Source organism: Etheostoma spectabile, chromosome 12 (assembly GCF_008692095.1).
Source record: "Etheostoma spectabile isolate EspeVRDwgs_2016 chromosome 12, UIUC_Espe_1.0, whole genome shotgun sequence".
Lineage (NCBI taxonomy): Eukaryota > Metazoa > Chordata > Actinopteri > Perciformes > Percidae > Etheostoma > Etheostoma spectabile.
The window spans coordinates 32,307,364-32,322,217 of NC_045744.1; the positions used below are offsets into that span (position 1 = coordinate 32,307,364).

Genomic DNA, 14,854 nt, shown 5'->3' on the forward strand with positions numbered 1-14,854 from the left:
TACGCTTCGGAGCTGAAAATGTCCCCGGATTTTGTCTGAGAAATCTGGTCACCTTATTCAACAATCACCTTTAAATTGATTCACAGCCAGGTGCAACCTAGCTAACAGGTGAAGAACACAAATAACAAAATCACCAGCTAACTTTAAATTTGCCAGAACTATAGACCAATAAAACAACAGGCATAAATGAACTGACAACATATTGTAAAGTATGACTTACAGTTCTCAAGGATGCACACACTCAATCTCAACTGATTATCCTCCAGATAGCCAGTTTCTTTTTTTTCCTCTCTGAGTGCCGTGCGGGCCCCCTTGCAGTGTGAGGCGCAGGTCCGCGCTATTCTCCGACATGCACTCAAAATCACACCTCTTAGACTACATTTTGTACAAAACTAAAGTAACGAGCCAATTTTGTAATATGTAATTAGTAGAAAGTACTGATCTTTGTGTTAAAATGTAAAGAGTAAAAGTAAAAGGTTACCAACAAAATTAAAGAGTGCAAATATCTGAAAAATCTACTTGAGTACAGTAACAAAGTGTTTGTACTTAGTATTTGTACTTTGTTACATCCATGAGGCTAATGGCTGACTGCTACAACTATGACAGATCGTACCGTACCGATTGTGTATTGATGTATTAGCTAAGAGAACGGTTAGCCTCCACCAGGAAGCTGACGCTAGTATAGCTAAAAGCTATTTCGGTTAACCGCTAGCTGACAGTTTGATTCAGTCTAAATTAACGTTACTCAAACTAAACTGGGAAAAGCAGGCTACAGCTAAATTAGGACTTTAAAGTAATAATAAAGACAAGTATTGAGTAATTTTGTTTTAAATGAGCACAAGTAAAGTAGAACTGACGTAACAGCTGTTAAATATTTAAATGGTAATTTTCAATTTTGAGGGTCGTTTTACTTACTTTACTTACTTACGTCTTAGCTAGTGGTTAGCCGAATTAGCTGGTAGCTAAACTAACGTTAGCTTTCTGTTGGAGGCTAACAGACTTTCTTTAACTGTCTATGTGAACAGATTGTACAGTGTCATAAATCTACGTTCATCATGAAATCATCTGAGCGTGCGCGAACATCTTGCACATGCACAGGACGCATTGTGCACCAACAAGCTTTAAAGGCGCATGACCTTTAAAGTGGTCCTTAAACTAAACAAAGTTGTCCATGGAATTGCCAGATTTAATTCAAGGTATATTCAGTATGTAATGACAAAATGTATCAATATTCTATGGTTTTATAAATACATGGATGAAATAAATTATTGCTATTTACTAAAATAGACACAACATTTGGCCAAGGTATTTATGAAAATTTGTACGCTCTTGTTATTATATAAAAGTTGTAATTTATTGAACCATGCTTGAGACAGTCATACCATAGGATAATGGTAACCATGTACTGCGTTTTAAGTCATGAAAATACTAATTATATTCTCTCTTTTTTTATCATGTGTGACAGTTAAATTGCCATGTCACTTTGACAACTCAGGTATGAATGGTTCATGAGAACAACCTGGTCAATTCTATCAACAAGCATATTATGCATTGCCTGTATTACTTCCTGCCAATATGACCAAACAGCTGGGCAGCTCCAATGGAAATTATCTGCCATCTTCATCAAATTGTTTACCCAAGTGTTGGCTCAACCAACTCACATTGTCATCACTAGAACAATGGCTATAATAGAGTGGTTAAAATGTTGACATGGGCATAATTGTGTGAATAAAATGTATTATCAGAATCAGTGTTGGATTAGTGTCCTGTAGGTCAAGTTTTATAAATGATCAAACAAAATGTGTCCTTTACTTTTCCAGTGCTGGATAGTTGTGATTGGCTGACATCTTTAATAAAAGGCCCATGTGAGCATGCTCAAAGTTCATGGCATCATGTTAAGTGATAAGTCATGGCAGTGGGAATGTCGCAGAGCCGCTGGTACCTGATGACCTTACAGAGATGTTGAGGGCCCACTCAGCACTCCTCCACAGCCACAAGACGGTGTGTAACCAAGACAACCCCAATGTTAGCTTATTACATCCCACCACACTCATCACTTGCTTATTAGTTTATCTATTCTGTCCACCCTCATGATGCATAAGTGTCTCATTCAGACATTGTGGACATCTGCCATTTGAACATCTTGACTTTACCTCTGATGACTTGAGCACTAATGTAAATAGCTGCTAAATATCTACAGTACAATGTTTTTAAAAGACACTCAGAAAGCACTGCAGAGTGCAGTTCACAGTTGGTTACCTTTGTGTACACCCAGATTACAATGACTGTAGAAGTATTTTTTTATTACATTCATTCAAGCTCCACTTGGCCACATGTGCAATTCAGGACTGATTTAATTGGCATTTATATAATCCAAGTGATTAGCTGACCTAAAGTACAAGAGATGAAGTAGGCACAATGTGACTCTCAAGTCCTTTTCCATGGAAGAGGTAGACAAGCCAGACATATTTAATGTTGTGTAGCCTACAGTGAGTACAGAACTTTACCTAATGTAGATAATGCAGTAATCCTTCCTGCAAAAAAAGGATTTTATTTTTATTTACTGAGGAAATTTGTGTTTGAGCATTATTCGTGTTACTGTAGTTATCCCAGTCTGTGAATAATGTGAATATCAAACATTTTCTATGGATCTACTTTCTCCTACAATCCTGATAAAAGCTGTTGACAGGTGTTAGCCTCCACATCAAACAATGAAGTTAATGTTGCATTATGTTTAAGTCTCTTGCGGTCTATGGTGCATACAATCCACAACAAATTACACTTTGTACAGGTTTGTGCATCACTAAATAAGGAAGCTTGACTTGCAATACTTAATAGATTTTAATGGGAATAAGGCTGTACTTTAGTGAGAGTGTTACTCTAAGCAGTGTATTTCAATGTTTTTTTACCACGTTTTACATCTTGGGACTTCTTTGTACAGCACTTTAGCTATGTTTAACTGTGCTCTAGAAATAAACTTTACTGACTGTCTTATTTGCTTACTATATTTCCACTATAGTACTGCTACCTGTACTAAGAAAAATTATGGTTTGGAGTACTTCTTTCAGTACTGCTCATTTATAATCTCAGGTGAGCTAGTATCTCTGTTGAACAGATCCTGCAGCCTCTCAACATGCTTGGCTCACCTCTGGTGGAAAAAAAGAGACATGACACCTGTAGCGCTTTATCAGGTGGAAGTGTATTACATTCTCTATCAGGTAGGCAGATCCAGTGAAACAAACCGTTTACTAAGGACAGACATTCTGATCGCTGCTAACAGTTGATAGTTTTATTTTAACCTTCTTATAGGTAAGACACTCTTTATATCAGGGATACACTTCATATTCAAACCTGACAGGGTTACTATATAAAATTGTGCAACATTGCATTTGATGAGACAGTCCTAAAGAAGTGTCAGAGGTTACATTGAAGAAAATTGTACTTTTTCTGCATTGGAATGTAGGGTTTGTTTATCATACTCAGACTAATGCAACCCTAACCCTGCACACACAATCCAAACGTTCATATAATAGTGTTATTAGTAGCAGTAGTAATACATTGTCTCAGTGGAGTTTTAATGTCCCAAACTACAAGCGGAAATGGCGAATACTCATCAATTTTAGACTAAAGAAATAAAAAACCTTGATTATCGACACAAAATATTGGCAGATCTGTTATGTTGTTAGCCATTAAAAACCCAAAACATATTCATGTTCCCACCATTTACCCCCAAATAAATACAGTACAATCCACATTCAGTCAAACACAGTAACTGAATAAAGGAAAGTAAAATGTAACATTTTTTTGTGTTGGAATGTAGGATTCGTTTCCCATACTAATGTACAGACATGTACACATACGTTCCCCCCCTCCCGCCTCTGTCTTGCTCTCTCTCTCTCACACACACTCACATACACAGACACGTCGGGTGTCATGTAAAGGTGTGCTTCTCTTATTTGAGGGCTTGCCAGATGATGATGATGAGGATGATCAGCACCAGCGACAGGACCATGGCCAGCATGCACATCCTCTTACGGGACTTCCTCTGCACACAACAAAGTATCAAGTCAGGGGGGAGGAGATTTTGAGAAAAAAAGATACTTTTATTAAATAACATTTGAAAAACTTGTATAAACTGAACACCAAAGAACAACATTAACTATGCAAATTATTAACAACATACCTAAGTAAAATAAATAAATAGCCAAAGCTATTACTTCTGTTTTCTTTGTTTTTCAACAGTATTTTGTTACAAACAGAACTAAACTCCATTGTGGAGATTATTCAGGTATGTTGAAAATTCTTCTACAATCAAGTTGAAGTTACAATCTAAAAAGTAAATTAAATGACTGGTTTCTGAGCACAGATTTGCTACATATTCATAAACATTTGACTGGTCTTTGCATGTCGCGCCTCAATATAAACTGTACTGAACTGTAACATTGTAAAGCCGGAAAAATGTGTTTTAAGGATGATCTGTTTTGCGCTGGATTCGAACATTCTTCAGCAAAATTAACAGAATGCGAGTCAACTGTGCTGTCCACTACAATATCAAATTAATCAAGTTAACTCTGTCCTGGAAACACATGACCTCGAGGCTTTCAAACAGCTCCAATACCGTGGATTTATGAAAAGAAGCAATATATTTATTTCTATTGACATGTCTCAAATGCCTAAATCTACGTTTCAAATCGCCTACGTTATGTTTACGACAGAAGATACGCAATTGAAACCCCTACAATACAAAGTTCTGTTTAAGAAATTTAAATAATAGTTTGTGCCCAACCTGTTGAATTGTTTGTGTTGTAGTATAGGCTATATTATGTCACCTATGCACCCGGATATCAGCAAATCAGTTGTTAAACTGGTGTAAGATGAATGGTGAACGTTGTTCTTTTACCGCCATGGTGCACCCAAACGGATCCTCACAGAGGGGGGGCGAAAGAGTTTGTGAATATAGAAAGTTGCGAACATTGTGCATGACGAAGACACATTTTCTCATGTTCTCATTTGGTGCATTATTGTAGATAACTTGTGTGAGCAACTTGACATTAAAAGAAACCAATAGAACATTGAAACATTGTGAAAACAAAACCTTCTAGGTATTGTGTTGTTACTTTGGCCAGGTCATCATCAAAAAAGTGAATTAGTACATTCATGATTTTTTTCCATGTTAGTTGCTTCATGTTCATTTATTAAAAACTTTGCTTTGTTTAGCTTTTCATATAAGTAGACGTCTAAACTCTGAGACAAGGCTGTTATGTTTAAATAACATGTTGATTCCTAACAGACAGCTTTTTGAAGGCAGTTTGGCCTTTAGATACTTTTTACAAAGTGCACGGAACGAAGCTTTGTGACTTGCATCTAATGACTAGCAAGCACTTTCTTACCGCTGCTGCCGTACAGAGAGTATCTTCCTTGAACACACACACAATAATGTTGAGAGTGTGTACATCGGACGCTTTTCAATGTGCTAATGAGCAAGACAACACCACCATCTAGTGTATACACTGGCACAATGCAACATGCAGAACATATGTATTCTATTCACACAGACATAAAATAATAATCCAGCACACTGCTCCTAACAGTCCTGTTTGTTGTTCTTTGTTCAATACATTTTGAGAAATTATTCCCTTATGATTTGTGCAGGACATGTTATATGTTACAGTGCATCTACAGCATGCTGCGGTGATTCTAGAGCATCTGAGCTGCAGTGTACACTAATATGAGGGCCCCAGTGTGGCCTATGATGAACGACCTTCTTTTTTAACAATGTTTTTATCTTTTTATCTTATCTTATTTATCTTGTCACATGATCAAATAGACAAATACCAAAGAAAGTAAGCAATATTTAAATAATTGAATAGTTTTATAGTTCATGTACAATAAGCATATAGTTTTGTTTTTGACTAGTTTGCCTCTTCATGGGCATCTATAGCAAATGGCACCATTTTTAAGTCCTTTGAACACAGGCATATTTCTAAGGTGGCAATCTGAAGGATTCACAAGGACACATTTTTTTGTTACCATTTGCAAAAATGATTAATGTCACTGAACCATAAAAGGTTACCAAAAGTGTCTATTTAAGAAGGTGCTTGTGAGTCATTTTGATTTTGCAAAACAAGATATTATCAAATATAGTTCAGGCCAAAGAAAATCAACTGTACATCTGACATCTTCCCACTTTTATGTCATTGCCTTATTTCCCCTAATTACACTTCCTCTGACACAGATGTTCACACAATTCATAGCACCCCTAGCTACACCTCTTTAAAGAACAGTCTCCTGCCATCTGTAATGTTCCGTTAGAGGAAATTACTTTTTCAGGCTGAAAGTGTTTTCAATGACAAAAGCTAATGAGGTTTCTGATTAGAATGCAAACCTGCATACATTTGATCCCACAAATCTCCCTCCATTCTACTGTACGTATGTGATGTGGTTTGTATGGAGGACACATTTAGCCACAATAACACACCCTGCCCATGCATGTTCACTAGTGCATCTGAAATATATTTTTAAAATCAAACTAATTCTCTCTGAATTTTCAGACACATTGACGCAGTGAATTTAATATTATGGAGGATAGGAAACACTTGCTCTGGCCAATAAGTGTGAGCCCGTTACTTCAATGGGATGGGGTTTGGCTGACGTGTGGTTAATTTTCTAATTATTTTTTAAATTGCAGTAAAATTAAGTAGAACTGTATATTTAAAATGGGGACATTATATACTGTAAATTGACAAAAGACAAAAAATGAATAGGAGATAGCAAGACAACAAATTACTTTTATTTTATTGATTTAGAAAGTGACAGTGACACACAGGTCCTTGTGTTTTCCTCGTGCCCAGGACTTTTTGGCCAAGGGACTTTTTTGACCACGTGTTTCCCAACTGACGGCGGCCCTGGTGACGCATGTTTTGCAGGTTTCTTCTGGCTGGTGGTCATATTGTTCATTTTGGTGAAAAGGTCTGGGACAGTAAACTGGGGTGCTGGAGTTCTTTGGTCCAGTGTTTCCCCTTTCGTCAAAGCATGACCTGTGTAACGAGAATTTATTCCACAAATGTGAATATAAAAGCATGAAGGAACAGAATTTACAAGTATGAAGACATTCAAGATTCAATTTCATGTAACACACATAAAAAAACAATTCCCGAAGCGTTTGTGTGACCTTACAAAATAACGTACCTCACGTCATGCTTTGCATTCTTGCTCCCTCCTCTCCAGGTCTTTTCTCCACGTTCCTTGTGACCCGAGCATTCTGGGTGCCTGCATAGATTATAAATAGTTTCAATCTCTTTGATATAAGAAGTAAAGTAATAAATAAGTAATACTACATGTACCTTCTGATACCGGCTGATAGGAGGGTTTTTCTTAATTCTTATAGCCTTCTTTTAGAGTCTGATTGGTTCTGGTGAAATTTTCATCAGGGCTCTTGAAATATGTTGTGGGCCTGGGACTCATTTTGGGTGTAGCCATCTTCTTTTGCACCTCAGGTGGCAAAGTCTGCTTGACCCTCACAGCTGTTTCTTTAATGGCCCTGGACTGAAAAGAACTAATTTCTTTCGAAAAGCTCTGGCGCAACAAATACTCACCCACGAAGACTTATTTATTGCCGTTGTGTCCACTCTTCTCCTCTTCCTCTCTGGACCGAGGCGGTCTGGCCTTTTACATAAACATAAAAAGTTCTTTGAATCTCCAGAATGTTAGCAGCAACAGTAAATCATTAACACAGGGACGTTATATAACCCTTACCTTACTGTTACCTTCTATCCTCCAATCTCCTTTTAGGGGAAGGTTTTGGATTGGCCTCCAAGCCTTCTCTCAGTGTTTGGTTAGGGGTATTTTTTTTGTCTTGGGCCTCATGTATGTATGTATGTATTTCCATGGAAAAGTCTACTGGACGTTTCCCCTTCAATGGCCCTGGAGCGACCGGTACCTTTGGCCTCTTTGATTTTGTTGGACCCCCCATTATTGGAAACATGGCTGTTGGAGGACCTGGACTCTAGCTCAGTCTGTCCACTTAGGGAAAGTCTGGCCATTGCTTTGCTGATCTCTTTAATGAGAGGATCCTCGTCACCTATATTACACTACAAGAGAATATTTGGATACATGTTTAGACCATCTGTTAACTAAACACAAGACATAAAACTAAATAGCACTTAAATGAAATAAGTGGCATTTAGTTTGATCAAAGAATAATCAAATCACCGGTGTAGAATTATTAAACTTTAACAAAAATGTTTATTTATAGACATGTCACTCCTACTGATTTAAATGAAATTGCATCTTCTTTAATTTAATTAAAATCCTGTTCACATTCCTGCCCGTCAAACTTCAAACAATTGTACATTCATTTTTAGCAGATAGAAGAAATATCTATCGCTTATAGCTTACTTTGTTGATCTGTTTTCTCTTCTGAGAATAAAAGATCAGTTGGCTCTACATTACATACGAGTACATACATTAACTTTAAAATCTAATCATATTTAAATTGGAAAAGAAAAGCCTCAAATCCGTTTGTACTAGATAAAAATAGGTTAACACATTTAAATCAGCTTACCGTGCGGTGACTTGGCCTCCACAAGTTGCTTTTTCCAAACATCTTAGAAATACTTGTTGAATAAAACAGTTAAAACGAGATGTCTCTCTGTGTCTGTACTCCATGTGTGAAGATATTGGAATGACAATCAGACCTGAAATGTTTTCTCCTGTAGACTTCTGTGATAATGGACAATGGAACCTTCGGAACAACATGACAACTTCAGCTTTATGACTGATAAAATACAAATTAAAAGATGTTTAAAAATGACCTGTGATTCCTTATATTCAGTTAGAAGAAAAAACTACAAAACAAACTCACCTCTACACACAAGTTATTTGTCTTCATTAAACATACCTAAACACAATAGCTCTAAATGTATACTAAAAGTGTTTAAACTAGAATTCACATCATCTGAACTGTCTCGTTATATGAAAATGTGCTTTTCTTCATCCCTGTAACATCTCTTTGTATTCTCCTAAATGCTGAACACCCATACTTATACCTCCCAGTGTGAGGCTGAGAAAATAAAATAAATCGGCCTCTGAGTGACTGACTGTTTCATAAATGTTAATAACTAGAAGCCGTCTGTTTCTTCTATATATTAAGCTCAAATATATTGCCTTTTTGGGCACAAGCCTTAATTTCAAGCAGGACACCAAGAGCTTTTCGAGTCATGCGGTTTTCTATTTCATAGACACATGCACATAAAGGTTGATTAACGAGTGGGTTTGACTTATTGGAGGCCAAAAAGACCTTCAGAGTAGACACATTTGATGGTTGGTGGGACAGCCATCAGAGACAATGGTAGTAGTAAATGGGTCAGGTGGGGTGCCTGGTGAGATCACTTGGTAGAACAGGCGCCCATATATAGAGGTTTACTCCTCAACGCAGCAGCCGCAGGTTTGACTCTGACCTGCGGCCCTTTGTTGCATGTCATTCCCCATCTCTCTCCCCTTTCATCTCTAAGCTGTCCTATACAAATAAAGGCCTAAAATGCCCAAAGAAATAATCTAAAAATGGGTCAGGTGTTTTACATTTGGCTTAAAGCCTTCATGTTGTGACAGAGACTATCTTTATTTCTTGCTTGATCCCTCTGTTCATCCTCCTCCTTCTATCTATAGTATCTCTCTCACTTTTTCCTCTGTAATAACTGGCAAAGAATGGTATTAAGCCAGATTTAGGTAATGCTTGTGCCGGCATTTTAATGCTAAAATGTTAAATTAATCCTGAAAATAAAATGTTATCTCTGTCGACATGTCTCACATTATATAATACTGACAGCGCCTAATTTAAGAAATTATGTGAAAGGTTTTGACAGACAACTCTCACAGCTTCGGTTAATAGATAAACCAGAGGGTAAAAAAAAACTGTTTGTCTGTCATATTATGTCCAGGCACTTTCAAATTTCCAGATTAATGTTATATGGTTTGTACACAGAGTGGTCAATACACAGAGTAGTCATGAATAAATGTAGGCATGTACTGTATATTTGATTACTGTACATTAATAAACACAAATAACCCCTTCTGTCATACTTCTAGAAATCTAAACTCTAGATCTGATCCTACAGCATATTCACTGTTCCAGGTAACAAATCAGATGGTTCAACTGTTTGTGTGTGTAAAAAAAAAAGTGAGAGTGAAAGAAAGAGAGAGAGTTCTGTGTCGCCATAGTGACATTCCCCTTCCCGTTTTTCTCCATCCCTCTACTTCTCCAAGTCTCTTTTTCTTTATTTGAACATCTCTCTCATTGTCTCTTCCCTTTGTCTCTTTTCATGTCTTGCACTCTGTTTTTTTTTATTTACTGCATGTAAGTGACAAGTGATTGTCTAAACGGGACAGGATAGGTTTGTCTTTTGCAATGGCATATGCAAGAAACCAACCATAAATGAACTGACCAATTTTCATATCTACTTTTTTTAGATGAGTCAACACCACACAGGAAACCAACCGGTTGCCCAGAGCAGCTGGATGGTCTAACGCAAGCTCTGTCTGCCACTTCAGCTTGGGACCCACTTAACGGTACAATGGCTTTGAATTTTTCCAATTAATGACAAGGAACTTGGAGAGAACTTTAACTTTTTTGTTGTTCTTTACAGCAGAACATCACAAAAATGGGGCGGTGGCTCAGCCATGGAGACGGAAATGAGAGAACAAGATGGCGCCGCGGATGGCCGCCTCTGGACTACGCTCCATTGTGCTTTTCATGTTTTTGTTTATTTTGTCTGTTTTCTGCCAACATTCTCTGGTAACATTTACCAGAGATGAGCTCTTAAATATTGGACTTTCAACTCCTCATATTTTTCCACCGCTTTTTTCCGAACCTGGAACTTTTTCGGAGTTATTAGTTGGAGGCGCAGCAGCTCTCTATGGGATCCACCGGAGACGCCGGAGGGGGAAACGCGCTGGTGCGCTTGTTAAATTAAGGCAGCGGGGCTTTCGCACCGCGCTCCCCTCTATCCACCTGGCGAATGTCCGCTCTCTGGCCAACAAAATGGATGAACTGCTGCTCCTCAACAAAACCAACTCGGACTTCTGCAGATCGGCCGCCCTCTGCTTTACCGAATCCTGGCTCAGTCCGCGCATCCCGGACAGCGCACTTCTTCTCCCGGGATTCAATCTTTAGGCAATTGGGACTCTCTATCACTGTGTGGTTCTCTTGTCCCGACATACAGGCAGAAACTTAAATCGTTAAACCTGTTGTAAGAGGGTGTAAAAGTGGTCCATGAGTCAAAGCTGGATTTACAGGCCTGCTTTGACTGTACTGATGGATGGTTTTTGAGGCTGCAGCCACTGATCTGGACAAACTAACTGACACTGGTGACATCTTACATCAGCTTTTGTGAGGACACGTGTGGGCCGACAAAAACCTTCTGCCATACAACAACCAAAACCCTGGTTCACAGCTAGACTCAGCAGCTCCGTTAGTCCAAAGAGGAGGCCTTCAGAGGTGGGGACAGAGTCCTGTATAACCAGGCCAGAACACACTGACCACAGAGATCAAAGCAGCTAAGAGGAGCTATGCTAATACGCTGGAAAACAGCTTTTCAAACAACGATCCTCGGTCAGTGTGGAGAGGCCTGCAGACTCTCACTAACTACAGGAGACCATCCCCCAACACTGCTGGTTCTCAACGGCTGGCTGACGAGCTGAACATCTTTTACTGTAGGTTTGAAAAGGCCACAGTCACACCCCTCCCCCACACCAACTCACCAACTCACACCTCAGTCAGTCACCTCCCCCTCTCTGACCCCTCACCTGCACTCACGATCTGTGAAGTGGATGTGCGCCAGCTCTTCCAGAGGCAGAAGACCAGAAAGGCTCCTGGCCCAGACGGTGTGTCTCCATCCTGCCTGAAAATCTGTGCAGACCAGCTGGCCCCCATCTTCACTCAGATCTTCAACAGATCTCTGGAGCTATCTGAAGTTCCCTCCTGCTTCAAACGCTCCACAGTCATCCCAGTCCCCAAAAAACCCTCCATCTCTGGACTAAATGACTACAGGCCTGTCGCCCTGACAGCTGTAGTCATGAAGTCCTTTGAAAGACTGGTGTTGGCCCACCTGAAGAACATCACAGTCCCCTTGCTGGACCCCCTGCAGTTTGCCTACAGGGCTAAAAGGTCGGTGGATGATGCAGTCAACTTGGGACTGCATTACATCCTGCAACACCTCGACTCTCCAGGGGCTTATGCAAGGATCCTGTTTGTGGACTTCAGCTCGGCGTTCAACACCATCATCCCGGACATCCTCAGCACCAAACTCTCCCATCTCACTGTGCCAGCCTCCACCGGTCAGTGGATCACAAACTTCCTGACTGACAGAGTCAGCAGGTGAGGCTGGAACATACATCCAGCACACGGACCTATTAGCACTGGCGCCCCCCAGGGGTGTGTGCTCTCCCACTGCTTTCTCCCTCTACACCAATGACTGCACTCAGAGACCCATCTGTTAAACTCCTGAAGTTCGCTGACGACAACCGTCATCGGCCTCATCCGGGACGGTGATGAGTCACCTACAGACGAGAGGTGATCAGCTGGCTCTCTGGTGCAGTCAGAACAACCTTGAGCTCAACACGCTCAAAACTGTGAAATAAATGGACTTCAGGAAGAGACCCCCACTCTTCCCCCCATCCACATACTCAACAGCCCTGTGTCTGCTGTGGAATCCTTCGTTTCTGGGATCCACTATATCCCAGGACCTAAGTGAGCCCAACACAGTCACCATCATTAAGTTTTTTTGGATTGCTACACACTAAATTTAAAAGTAGTACACTATTAGCAAAACCTTACACTCAAGAAGCAAAACATCAGCCCATATTTGCACAACTATAAGCACATTGTCAACCTCACACTTGTTGCAAAACTCTACACACAGTGATTTGCAAAACACTAAACACACTTAACATACATTACACACAAAAATCTATTATGAAGTCACTTCCTTGCAATACCAAAGCACTGATTGTCAAATTACCGCACCTTCCAACCAATTGATTCAACACAGTCATCAGGTGTGCAAACACTTGTTTGCTTAATTATAGACACACCAATCAGGTGTATAAGCACTATAAAAAGCAGCAGGTGAGTTCATCGGTCTTCAAGCACAATGGAAAGAGTCAGATAAATAGTAAGACGAGGTGGAGGACGAGGTGGAGGAGAAGGAGGAGGACAAGGACAAGGAGGAGGACGACAAGGAGGAGGAGAGGACAAGGAGAAGAGGAGAAGGGGGGAAGAGGATCAACGAGGAGGAATCAACGGAAGAGAAGAGATGGAGGCCATGCTGGAGGTAGAGGAAGAGGAAGAGGAAGACAAGAAGGTGCTCAAAGAGGACCGAATCTGACAAATGAGATCCGCGCAACATTGGTTGACCACGTTGTCAACCACGGCCTGACTCTGAGGGAGGCTGGACTGCGAGTACAGCCAAATCTAAGCCGATACACAGTGGCAAGTGTGATAAGAACATTGCGACTGGAAAATAGGTATTGTAAAAATATCATATCAAAAACATCTGCACGGTTTCAGCAACTGCTTACAGTACTGTATTATATGCACTATCAGCACTTCTGTTACCTTTTCCTGTGAAATTACTGTACTATTGTTAACTGTTTTTTTCTCTACATAGGATTGAAGGTCAGGAACGACGAGGGGTAAGGCCTCCTATGTTCACAGAACAGCAAGAGAGGAGATAGTAAACATGGTTTTGGCCAAAATGCTATAACCCTCAAATGCTAATACCCAAGCTAACATTGTCAATAACCACGTCGGTTTCAACAATATCCTCAGGTCTCAACATCAACACTGGCACGCATCCTAATAAAAAACATATTCAAATAAAATTTATCGAGCGCCTTTCGAGCGCAATTCCGAAAGGATGAAACGACTGCGGCAGATATGCAGATATGTATTCACCTACGATGGTGATCTTGCATACTGTCTCATAATCTTTACGGTACTGTAATATGTTACTAATCTACACTGAACACAATTTTGCCTGACACTGTTCTTCAGAGAGTTTACAATCTTGGAGAGGAGATCCGCATGAGTTCATTACGTAGATGAGGCTGGTCCAACCTGACGAGAACACGAGAGGGGAGGAAACATCATGGCCACAGGGCTATAGTCAATGTCCCAGGGCAACTGGGGGTAATATAACACTCTGTGCAGCCATTACACAGATGGGGTCCTCCACCGCCATGCCCATTTGGGCCCTTACAACACAGCACCATACTTACATTCTTGGACCAATGCACACATAACCGCAGCAAATCAAATCGATCATATGCAATACATTGTTGTCTGGACAATGTCTTTCCCACCGCTCTGCTCTGGTTCAGAACTGTTTCAGCACATCCACATTTCACCGTCCTGTATCTTCCACCATACCTCCATTTCTCACCCTATAGAAGAGTTTTTTCTCGGCATGCGGTGGAAGGTATATGATCTCCGTCTCCAGGCGGAGGTACCCTCATCCAAGCCATGGAGGAGGCTGTGACCAGAGGAGTAGCAGCAATGCAAGGATGGATTCGTCATTCAAGACGTTTCTTTCCAAGGTGTCTTGCTAATGACAACATTGCCTGCATGTTGATGAAATTCTCTGGCCAGATCCAGCTGCGAGAGAGACAATGTCTAGTTTTTGTTTTTTTTGTTTTTTACAGTAAACTTACAGTACATACGTAAAGTAATTTTGTGACGTATTATGAATCTCCATGTCAACATTTTGGGCATGTTGAGAAATAAATGTTTTCTTCAGTCTGCAACATTGGTCTTGTGTAGTTTTGGTGAATTTACTTATATTGTACTTGTTGGGTAGCC

At 40.1% G+C, this 14,854-nt stretch overlaps 1 protein-coding gene and 1 long non-coding RNA gene across 2 annotated transcripts in view; both read right to left on the reverse strand.

Annotated features, from left to right (window-relative positions):
• The window catches only part of stx12l (syntaxin 12, like), a gene marked incomplete in the record, with an annotated part of 146,461 nt that overhangs the window by 73,589 nt on the left and 58,018 nt on the right, over positions 1–14,854 (reverse strand).
• On the reverse strand, positions 6,769–7,703 carry LOC116698484 (uncharacterized). Its single transcript, XR_004334220.1, has 2 exons — positions 7,189–7,703; positions 6,769–7,037 (listed from the first exon to the last, which is right to left on the reverse strand). It is a non-coding gene; the product is annotated as an uncharacterized LOC116698484 (long non-coding RNA).